The sequence below is a fragment of the Clinocottus analis genome, unplaced genomic scaffold (genome assembly GCF_023055335.1).
Source record: "Clinocottus analis isolate CAN_PGR_092001 unplaced genomic scaffold, fCliAna1.0.p SCAF_8, whole genome shotgun sequence".
Classification (NCBI taxonomy): domain Eukaryota; kingdom Metazoa; phylum Chordata; class Actinopteri; order Perciformes; family Cottidae; genus Clinocottus; species Clinocottus analis.
Genome location: NW_027176240.1, coordinates 2925566 through 2937822, shown reverse-complemented (window position 1 = coordinate 2937822; position 12257 = coordinate 2925566).

Here is a 12257-nt window from a genome sequence, read left to right as displayed (position 1 = left end):
ATGTGAAGCTCCCATTAGCCTGCAGTTCTGACACACACAGGCACTGTCTCACCTAGAAACAAGAAGCTCTGTGAACAAGTTTCAAGCTTTATGGAAAAAAAAAAGGGATTCATTGGAAGTTCTTTCTTATTTTTTGTTGCTTGAAGTCTTCTGAAAGCTTTCTGACAAGTCTTCCCGTTGGAAAGAATATAAAATATATGAGATTTAAATGAGAAAATTGTGGCTGCGGTATAACCACGCGATCGCATCCGCGCAACATCTCCGGTAGCGATGTAAGGAAAATGACCGGCGCGGCAGTCAGAATTAGGTCGCTCTTGCTGAAGTCTTCAGATCGTTGTCAGATCTAGAATCCTCTGTGTAGAAAAGCCCCTCCGACCCGAGAGAGACTGTCAGCTCTCATTACAGTGTAAGTAGGCCAATGACAATCAAGGAGCATTAGTGAGAGAAACTTCTAACTGCTGATGACCTCTCCTGTGGGTGTGTCGTGATCTTGTTTATCATATATTTATAGAACAGTGTCCTATGGCGCCCCTATGGATTTTGGTCCCTTTATGGGATGTCTGTACCAATGACGTCGTACATGTCTTACATCTAACTCAATAATTTAAGGGTTTTGGACGAAAAGTGTATGACGATCGGCGAGATCAAACGACTGGAGTCCCGTGGCTTTGAGGAGACCATATTAATTGTATGTTTTTGTTGTTGTGATTTCATACATTATCCTTGTAATAAATAAATAAATGTGACAAACGAGTGTCCATCTGGAGCCGATGAATACCCTCGAGTGCCGCGCAGTTATTTGTCCCTGGAATGAATGCCGATTTGAAACCTTTCCAACTGAAGACAAAAGCCAGACGTTAGTGGGTGTGAAGCGTCGCGGTGTCTCACGTCCCAGGTTTGGAGCGAAGAGGTGTGATGGCGTATTCAACACATAGAAAACCTGCACCTCAGTGGCTAGTGCAGGGAGCCAGGAAGTTGTGATTCTCTCTGACACCCACACACACACACACACACACACAAACAAATGTTTCTCTTGCTGGCATAAAGGCACTGTACATATAGACCTTGCTGTATAAACAGCAGACGAGAGGCTTTCAGAAGATGAAGGATGTACGGGACAAACACACAGAGACAGGTACGCACACACTGCTAATCTATAGCGAACACACACAAGTCTTTTTTAGAGCCAACTGTTCTGGGGGACGCCTCTAATGCCGTGTTCACACCGAAAGAGTTGCCAAATATTTGCGCGAGTGGATTACATGTAAAGTCAATGCACAGATGCGAAGGGTTGCGAAAAAGTGAACGACGCCAAAACGCTTTTTCACAAAATGAAAACTGTTTTACAGGAACGTGACCGGGTCAGTTTAGGTTAGCTAGTGAGGCTATGTGCTGGTAGCTACAGGAACGTGACCGGGTGAGTTTACGTTAGCTAGTGAGGCTATGTGCTGGTAGCTACAGGAACGTGACCGGGTCAGTTTAGGTTAGCTAGTGAGGCTATGTGCTGGTAGCTACAGGAACGTGACCGGGTCAGTTTAGGTTAGCTAGTGAGGCTATGTGCTGGTAGCTACAGGAACGTGACCGGGTCAGTTTAGGTTAGCTAGTGAGGCTATGTGCTGGTAGCTACAGGAACGTGACCGGGTCAGTTTACGTTAGCTAGTGAGGCTATGTGCTGGTAGCTACAGGAAAGTGACCGGGTCAGTTTAGGTTAGCTAGTGAGGCTATGTGCTGGTAGCTACAGGAACGTGACCGGGTCGGTTTACGTAAGCTAGTGAGGCTATGTGCTGGTAGCTACAGGAACGTGACCGGGTGAGTTTAGGTTAGCTAGTGAGGCTATGTGCTGGTAGCTACAGGAACGTGACCGGGTCGGTTTACGTTAGCTAGTGAGGCTATGTGCTGGTAGCTACAGGAACGTGACCGGGTGAGTTTAGGTTAGCTAGTGAGGCTATGTGCTGGTAGCTACAGGAACGTGACCGGGTCAGTTTAGGTTAGCTAGTGAGGCTATGTGCTGGTAGCTACAGGAACGTGACCGGGTCAGTTTACGTTAGCTAGTGAGGCTATGTGCTGGTAGCTACAGGAAAGTGACCGGGTCAGTTTAGGTTAGCTAGTGAGGCTATGTGCTGGTAGCTACAGGAACGTCACCGGGTCGGTTTACGTTAGCTAGTGAGGCTATGTGCTGGTAGCTATAGCAACGTGACCGGGTGAGTTTAGGTTAGCTAGTGAGGCTATGTGCTGGTAGCTACAGGAACGTCACCGGGTGAGTTTAGGTTAGCTAGTGAGGCTATGTGCTGGTAGCTACAGGAACGTGACCGGGTCAGTTTAGGTTAGCTGGTGGCTTTTTTTCTGTTTGCATGCCGCTAAAGGAGCCGCAGAAGTGGCGTAAGCCAGCAGGCGCCGCTCGCGCATATTTCTCCAGCTGGTAGCTCGGCAAGCGCCATGTTTTTCGTGTTCGCGTCAAGCTCACTTCGCTTCTTTAAGTGATATAAGCTCAGTCGAGCGTCTCTGTTACATGTCACTATCATGTCATCACAAGCAAAAAATGTCCGTCGCAGAAATACCTGTTCCTAATTTTCCTGTTCTTTGGCCCAGCGGGTGTGGTTCATGCTCATGTTACCCTTCCTTTGTGCGACTAGGTTAAGACTTGTGCGGCTGGGTTGGCTGTCAGAATTAAATATGAGTCTATGATGTATTGATTTCAATAAAAAGAGGAATCTGATTTATAGTTAAAAGGCGAAAATTAGAGTCTGTTGTTTGTACACACGTCACCGACTGAATGTATTTGCTTCCTTCGGGGTCTCGTGCTCTTTTCTCTATCGATCCTCAAGTTCACCTGACATCCCAGGTGTAAAATCTCCGATTAGATCACTGGATAGAAAACCAGCGGGGCTCTGAATCCTGACCACCGGAATCAATAACCACTGATTTATATTCATACCAGCATGCACACATGTGTCTGTCTTGTCGGGACCTCCATTGATTCCATTAATTCCCTCAGCCACTAACCCTAATCTTCAGCCTCACTACTCAATATCTCACCTTAAGACTATGATCTTAATGTATTCCTCATGCAACTTTAAAGGATTAATCAGGTGTTTTTACCCTTTATCAACTATTTACATTACTGCAAACTGATTCTAAGCAGCTATCGATGTCAATGTGGGAGGAAACCAATCTGCGAGTTGACACTCGCTAATTCAGCTGTTCAATTTCTCTGTGACGTAAGGATACGAGTATGCGGGACTAAATTGTCTCAACTTAAAAAGGCAATTTACCGGTGAAACGACAGAGACCTAGGAGAGAGAGAGAGATGTACAGAAGACACTGACATCATCAGCTGTACAGCGGAGCACATCCAGTCAGGTCATCGACTGGGAAACGGTCAAAGGTCACAAACTGGAGAACAATGAAGGACTCTATTGAGGACCGACACCAAGTTCCACGCTTGACGACACTAAACCATCTGCACGAGCCGACGAAGACTACGAGATGCTGCTGAGAGCTCAGATAAGGCTCTCAATAAGACCTTTTTGAAAAGACAAATTGGACCTCTTGGAAAAAGAACAATGGAAATTTCCAAGTTGTCTGATACGTAGCATGAATAAATAAATAGAGACTTTTCCGCAAATGTCAATAGTTGTATGTGATGCGAGGTTCTGCAGAGTACATGATCCTCATGATACCATAGTGTATTCGACAAGTCAATATGTTTATTTGTAATAAACATCTGATTCGTAGTGCCTTGACCTTGAAAACATGTGAAATTATTATAATTGTGCTTTGGGAGGAATAACAGCACAATATACAAATAACAAGCACACACCTTCACCCACTTAGTTAATGAAAATCCCCAAAAGAGGATCAAACAACAACAAAAACTCTCCATTTATTTAATAAGCAACCACTTATATAACCAGTGACATCCAGGCGTCATGCAGCAATTCAGGTCTCAGTCTCTGCACGTCACGATCACTCTTTCAGTTCCTGCAGCACACACACACACACACACCCACAAGCCCACACAGTCGGCCTCGTCGAACCATTAAAAATTAAAATCCCTCTTCCCACGGCCTTCATGCTTCACTTTCATCAACACCGAGGAGCCTGAATGAATAAGAACAACAACAAAAGTGACGACCAGCGACCTGAGATGCTGAGTACTGTCTAAGGTAGGAGGTCTTTTCATTGCATATCAAACAAGACCGTGAGTGCAGATCTGCCTGCTCTTAAGATCAATGCTCTTGTAATGCCTTCTGAGCATGCACTCACTTCTCCACATTAGTAGGAGGGTACTACAGGGTCAGATTATGTGCAGCGAAGTCTTTAAATGCTATATGATTCATCCTATACCGGAGGGGAAGGGGGGTTAGAGTTCAACTCCTCCAGCCAGCAGGGTCAGTCGTCTCTGAGCAGAGCAGCTCAGGTTTTGAACGGGTGTGTCGGCTGCTTGGAGGAATACAGATAAATGGTTTAGTTAGCATAGCATCTACTGGTTATTAAATGGATGGGCTTACTTGGCCAGAGGCAGCAGGCCTGCATTAAGCAGAAAAAGCTGAATTTGCCACATCAATCGATGAGAAAACAGACAAATTAAGAAGCAAAGCTGAGCTGTTGGATGGCATGTGTTTGCTATTAGTGCAGGTAAATAATCTGCAGCCCCACTGACCATAACCCACACACCTTATTCTAAATTTAGCCACAAAACCAAAGTTTTTAAATGATTCAATTATAATTATTTTTTATTTTTAAATCATGCTCATTAGGGTCTAAACTAATGCACACGGATAGTTCAGCTATTTCGAGATTGAGTGTCCGGAGGATCGAAACTGCCAATGCGCTGATGAAAGGCCGACCCCGCTCTTCCCCCCCGAACCACAGTGCGTTAACTGATACGTTACGCAGTCGTGCAAGACACTGCACATTGCACATGTGTGCTTAAAGGCCAGCTTTTACCTTCGATAGAAGCTGGTGTCGAGGTCTTTTGAAGGACAGAAACATGTGGTTGTACTGAATTAACTGTATTTTGTTTTAATAGGACGCTCACATCGAAGTTCCATCCCATCTCTGCTCAGGATGGGTTTAACTTTTCCAGGGGATCATATCGCTTTGTTCTCCGCGAGGCTAACGCGCGAGGCTTGCTTGAAGTCAAAACCCCCTGAATATGTGAGAATATATTTATGCCTGCAGCACCGGTTTACTCGGAGGACTTTCCTCCTGCCTGCCCGCAGATGCCTCCACAGCTATAACTTGACCCCGGGATCAGGTGGATCTCCGGGGATCTCGCTTGTCTGTCACATCCCATCTCGTCACAACCTGGTTGGCCCATATGTTCCACTGGCAGGTGTCCTCCTCCACCTTTGTGCTCCGCAACCCCGCTTCGAAAACCCCCGGAAACCAGAGAGCGCTCCATAAGGGACGCGCACCCGGCGCAGGAAGTGTGGCTATTTTAAATAAGGACGGGTCGTGTGCGAGTTTGTGTTTATTTAAGCACATTCACCGGACAGAAATCTGTCAGTGCCAAACGTCTTTTTGGCTCAGTGAGAGCTTCTAAAAGGAAAACACACGTCACATACATAATTTATCCCTTGATTGTATAAATGTATACTTTATATTCTATTTATCCAGGCTCTGGATGCTTTTGATTTTTTTCTGTTTGTATTTCAGTTCATGAAGTACCACATTTCAAAATCGTTCACTTTTCAGGCCATTTCAATTTCATTCTCATCACTTTTTCCTATTTTCTTACTTCACTTTTACCCGTTATGCTCAGCTCATGTGCGAGTTTGTTTATTTAAGCACATTCACGGGACAGAAATCTGTCAGTGCCAAACGTCTTTTGGCTCAGTGAGAACTTCTAAAAGAAAAAACATAAATAATTTACCCTTGCTTACATAAATGGATACTTTATATTGTATTTATCCGGACTGTGGATGCTTTTGATTTGATTTCAAAACATCGAGACCATAAAGTACGATTCCATCTGGAAGAATACCCGAGTGATATTATCATTGGGAAGTCAAATCCTCCATACCAAAGTGACATTTTTCTTGATTTGCTCCTCAGGTTGTGTCAGATACAAGTTGTATTTTCACCCTCCCCCCCTTTCCTCTCGCCACTGTTCCCGTTTTTTTTGGTTGATGGATTGAAAGGTTGGTGCGGCCTGAGCCAAATGGATTTCTGTACTGGGCTGAGATGGTTTATTGAGTTGGATTCTCAGCCTGCAGGGAAGCTGTCAATATGCCAAACTTCTAAAGACTGCCTTTGATTTGTTACTCTATTCCATTCGGCCGGTTAGTGAAGAAAAGGTCATGTGTGTGTGCGTGTGTGTGTGTGTAGTTTGTCAGTGGGGCTTTACACATGTGGAGGTGATGTTTCAGGTGCCAACAGAGGCAGGAAACATGACCTCAACCCCACTTTTCAGTTTGTTAATTTGCCGAAAAATGCAAAAACATTACAATTAAAGCTTTGATTTGAAGAGTCAGTAACTTTTTAATTTGTTTTGTAAACAATCCTCCTTTGGAACAGATGATATAAGTGCAGGACCGTTTGCCTTCTTGGGCATTTTAAAGGCCAGAAACCAAAGTTTCGTCTGCACTCAACTCAGATATTGATCATATTCTCTCTGGTCGTCGGTGCAAAAATGTCCTTTTTCAAATGGAAGATGGAAACTTTTTCAACCACTTCAGATTTCCTGACGTGTTGCATCGTCACATAAGGGGGTGATGCACAGTGATGCATGGGAGACCGGTTTTGGATCCTTGTAAAATACTTTTTTCTGTTCGTATTCCAGTTGATTCTGCCCTGCTAGATCTGGTAATGAAGTATCACATTTCACATTTTTTAAATTTTTCCTTCAATTTCAGGCTGTGTTTCGAATGTACACATTTAATGTACATTTTTCACTTTTCAGCCCATTTCATTATCATCACTTTTCCCTATTTTCTTCTGCATTTTTATCTGTTATGGTTGTTTCAATGTTTCATTTGAAGTATTTCTGATCTCCAACATACAATCTGTGCATGTTTAAAAAAGGAGCTATAGACACAAAGAACACAAGCAGAATATGGTTCAGTGATGAAAGAGGCTTCTGCTTCACAAAAAGAGGAAGAAAATGATCTACAACGGCATTCAGTAATACCGAGGTCAATTTTGTGTGATCCAACGGAAACGGTGAAGTGTGAATCCTTTATGATTGGACACATCGCCCGGTGTAATGAATCGTGGTTGTAGTTATTTCACACTGATGGGAACACTGGGGGGATGAATTCACACGCAGAGTAGTGCTTTGAGGCTTTGTTAATCACAGGAGGAGTTGCTTTTTTTCAATCTCCTCCTCTCTTTTATTACCCGCTCAAAGCGCCGTAACCGAAAAACCAAAAACCTTCGGCACTTCGGTCGTTTATTTCGTCTTTGTTGTTCATTCGCAGCGCAGGAAATTCTGATGGCTCGAATGAAACGTCTGTCTTTCAGTCAAACACACAGTGTCACTCAGCGTGAGCACAACTGAGTTCTTTGCACCGTGACGCACAACAGCTGTCTGATTGAGGCTCATGTGTTGCCGTATTGATAGTCTCCAGTTTGGCTGTTGGCGTGCACCCGCAGAACAAGACAAGAAGACAACTCTCGTGAGAGATCCCGATCACTTTCACGTGGAAAAAAAAGGTGTTTTTTGGCGAGATTCGGGAGAAAAACGCGGTGGCTATGGCGAGCCGACACACATTTTAAGCGGAAAACGTCATTAAAACCAATGAACGGCAACACATTAATGAAGTTGGTCCCCCTCGCAACGGACAACAATATTAACAAACTGCGTGTACGGTGAAGCGCGAAGAGAAACCGTATGAAAGCACGCGAAAGAGAAAACACACGGGACTTTCACCCAGGAGGCCGCTGCTCGTGTCCGCTGTAAAATAAGTCGACGTCGACTTATGTGAGTTGGTCACTTCGCTCGTCAGTAACTCAATATTCATGTGAGACGTTCGGTCCCCGGCTGTCGATAGTGACTACTTCTTCAAGTTTGTTAGGCACTCGCCAAAAAGAGTTTCCTTCCGTAAGGGTGGCCGGGTTTCAGCCGTAGAGATATAGGGGAAGGAGCTCGGACATCGGGAGGGAGTCTGTGTCGAAAGGAGTCAGCTGAGGTGGTTCTGGCATCTAATTCGGACGCCTCCTGGACGCGCTGGAGGGATTATATCTATCCAGTCTGGCCTGGGAACGCCTCGGGGTGCCCCAGAACGAGTTGGAAAGTGTTGCGTGTGAGAGGGAAACCTGGGCCGGCCTGAAAGTGGATGGATGGATGTTAGGCACTCGGCATTGAAGCGAGTCAATAGTCACGTTAAAGTCAACCACGCGCTTTTCTTCAACCAAACTACGGGGGTTTTATTTGCCTAACATCCTGTGAAGACGGAGGTTTTATCCAAAGTTTATGCAAATGAAGATCCAATACATTGTACTATATTACCTTTTTTTTAAAAATGAAATTACCTTCTTTTTTTTACCCCAGTCAACTAATCCTTTAAATTATCCTTTATTTTACTTTTTTTCTTTTTACATATTTTGTTTAAATTGACTATTTGCTTAATTACAAAACCTGTTTGAACCAGTGTTTACATGCGTTGGAAAACACAAAAACAGTCCAAACAAAGATGACGGAGATGCTGATTATTCCTCCTGGTTGGCTGCAGTGTGTGCAGCTCTGGCGTAGACTCACTGTTAGAGACTGACGGTTCTTTCGGTCTCAGTAATAGATTTTGGGGGACTGAGAAACCAAAACCGTTTGTCAACATTGACAGTTGCGGCAGCAGTAAAAGCAGGAATCCTCCTGACACTCCAGACTAACTTATGAGCCTTTGGGCCTTTTGGGAGAGACAAAAATTTTTTTCTCCAAATCTCTGGCGGTTTTTAACCTCTTACTTGTCAAAAGATCTACCAGTTCAACTCGCTATAGGAAATAAAAGGTCACATTTGTGTCTGAGAAGGTGCTCTGTTGTCTTTTATGTGATATTATACTAAAAAAACAACCACGGCACATGTTCACTCAGTCACTTTAAAGAAACTTTGAGCCTGAAGTGAGATAATGAGCCCAGAGACACGATCTTTACTGTCAGTGTGGTTCTTTTTCTCTATGTGATGTGGAAAGAATAGTTTTGCGTTTGTCTTTTGCAAGGCTGCATCACCAACCTACGACCACAGATTGGTTCGCATCACTGTGTATATTTACGATTAGCTCACTTCCTCTCCAATGCAGTTATTCACAATCACCACTAGGTATCGCTAAAGAACATATAAAATACACCAGATACACTCCGAGGCCCCGCCAGAGGGTTAATAACGTAATATGGGTGATAAATATATGTTTGACAACTCGGTTTCTGAGCGTTTTCTTCCTCAGGAGGAGGCTCCGTGTCAAGGTGATCTCCTGCAACGCTGTAAAAAAAATAAAATCTCCTCTCCTTTTTTTTTTGCCAGCGCATGTGTGTTGTGTTTGCGCTCATCGATACACAAATCCGCCGCCGGAGAACCCTGAACGCCGCTCTGACAGCTGATCCCCGAGGCGGCTTGAGGTGAAGATTAACGGCCGCTGAACTTCTATGGAGGTGCGTTCTGAAAAGTGAAAATGTTTATCGCTTTAAAATATTGATGGCCCGACGCTCAATCATTTCTGAGGCCTTTTGCGGACGGCGTTGTGTTTAATGTGCGTTCTTCTGGAGCCAACTGCCAGACCCGAGGGGGAGGGGGAAGAAAAGTAAGGTACTCAGATTTTCTAAAATGTTTGTATTTGTAAGAAAAAAACACACCAAAGCTGTTTTATTTCAATTTGCAGTTGTACTGAACATTGTTTCACGTCAAAAGATGATTGGGCCTGATTTGTAAACTATATTCTATTGCTGCCCATCTGTCGTAGATAACAAGGTGCTTTAGATGCAGGTGACTGAATGCAGAAAGTCCACTGCAAACCTCATCAGTATTTGCCGGTCACACCTGCCGCTTCACAGCTGCATGACAAACGACTCCTTAATGCTGTGAGGCCACGCCTCACGGAGCATGTGCAAAAAGTTTAGCAATGAAGTACAAGTCATTTGCAGGCATTGGCCCAATCCCAATCTCCACCCTCACGGACTCACGGACTTTGAGGAGCGCTCCTTGAGGGTTTAGGGGTGTCCCATTGTCACATGCAGGAGTGCCTGAGGGCTCTGCGGCGGACATTTTGAGCCCTTTATGAACCCTTTCCGTAAGTCAACATTAGATGCTGACTTTGCCTAAGGGAATTACCCATAATGCATTGCAACGTGAGGTTAGTAAACAAAGAGGCCCGTGGGCATTTAGCCCGATAAAATATATATATATAGAGATATTATATCTATATTATATCTATATATATCTATCTATATATATATGTATATATATATATATGTTTCTGTACATTTATCATACATTTTATTTTGACAAAAACGAGTGAATAAATAATATAAAATGACTTCTCATCTTCTGAGGAAGACATTTAAACCAGTGAATAAAAAGAATAAAATAAATACATAATTGTACACAATATTTTTTAATGTAGTCACGTGAAGTTGCAGTAAAGCGGCGTCTCATTCATGTTCACAGCAGCTCAAACCCTCACAGACTCTCACACTCAACCATTTCAGTGAGTCCCTGAGGCTTCAGGGCTTGTTTGTTTAGGGTGGAGATTGGGTCATTGTGTGTGTGTGTGTGTGTGTGTGTGTGTGTGTGTGTGTGTGTGTGTGTGTGTGTGTGTGTGTGTGTGTTGTAGGGAATCGCTGTCTTCAGTACATTTTCTTTAAATACAACTAATCCAATCTGGCAAGTTGCAAAATGTTGCAACCAATATATCTGCCCGTACTGACGGCAGCATTATCAAACTTATAGTTAAGGGACTCGCATCATTATTTAAAGGTTAGGGACAATTTTTTCATTTATTTTTTAATATTCACTTGTGAGCAATGCTGCTGTAATCCTGTAATTTCCCCAACGGGGGACTAAGAAAGGATTATTTTATCTTAAATTCTGGTCTTGGTTTTTTAATACAAGGTCCACAGTGACTTGCAGCACAAACACTTCTTATAAATGATGTTTAATTGAAACCACAACCTTCTCCTTTTGTTGCATAAACCGAACCGGATGCGAGATCCGTCCAGACCGCCTCTCTCTTGATGCCTTCTGTGCAAAAAAAAATCCCCTTTCTTGGAAAAAAAACCTACGTGAAAATAATCCAATGTTTTCTAAGGCGATGCGATTGGCAAAACGATTAACAATTAACACGATATCACCACAATTCCAAGGAGGCGAGGTCCGTTATGGTTGCAAAGAAAGACAAAATCGAGATCCCAGAAAGCTAAAAACCCAGTGTGAATTTATTTGGTGGTTGGCGGTGAAAAGATGGAGCAAATAACTGGAATCAATTCATTAGAGAAATGCAAATTTTTTACCAGACAAGGTCACATATAACTAAGGTTTCAGAGGATATTAATTTATATGAAATGAAGGTTTTTTTGGAACAACATTTGGAAACATCTGAAAAGCTGCAACTCATTTAATGGTGATTTTTCTGCTTTGAGTTTTCCCATTTTGAGTTTCTTCCAGATGCAACTGTTTGCTGGACACCTAATGTGTTTGAAAACACCGTCATCTTCAAACCTCTGAGTTACCGGCCGTCTCTGTCTTTTATCTATCGGTTCATTAACGCTTCAAAGCCGACGGGATCTGGTCCAAAAACAAGCCGGTACCTCGCTGAAAGCATCCAGTCTTTTGAGGAGAGTGAAAATCAAACTTTTATGTTTCATTTCATCATCCAACCATTATTGGCGAATCCAGCTCACGGCGCTCCTTCGCAGGGGAAAGTTTGTCTCCTTGTGTGTTGTGTTGAGATTCTGTGCAGAAAAGTATCTGACTTGTATTCATGGGCACATTTACAGGCTCCTCCGTGAGGACAAACAAGATGCCGAAAATAAATATCTCTGTTAAGACAAATTGTAACAGCAAACCCAAAGCTGTTCTCAAATGAAACAGTTATTGTGTAAAACTCTATCAGCTATGTTGCAGAGCACAATTTAAGGTGTACAAACACTCATTGGATTCATCCTGCGGAGAGTTCAAGTGTTTGCGTGATCCCACAAAGCACCGTGACGTCGCTCTGCCGACTCGGAGCAGCTCACCAGCCTGACGAAGCCTCCCGCGGGGCAGCGAGGCTCATCTGCTTTGAAGTAGACGTGTCCTGTTGCTCGTCCGGCTGACGGGGCCGC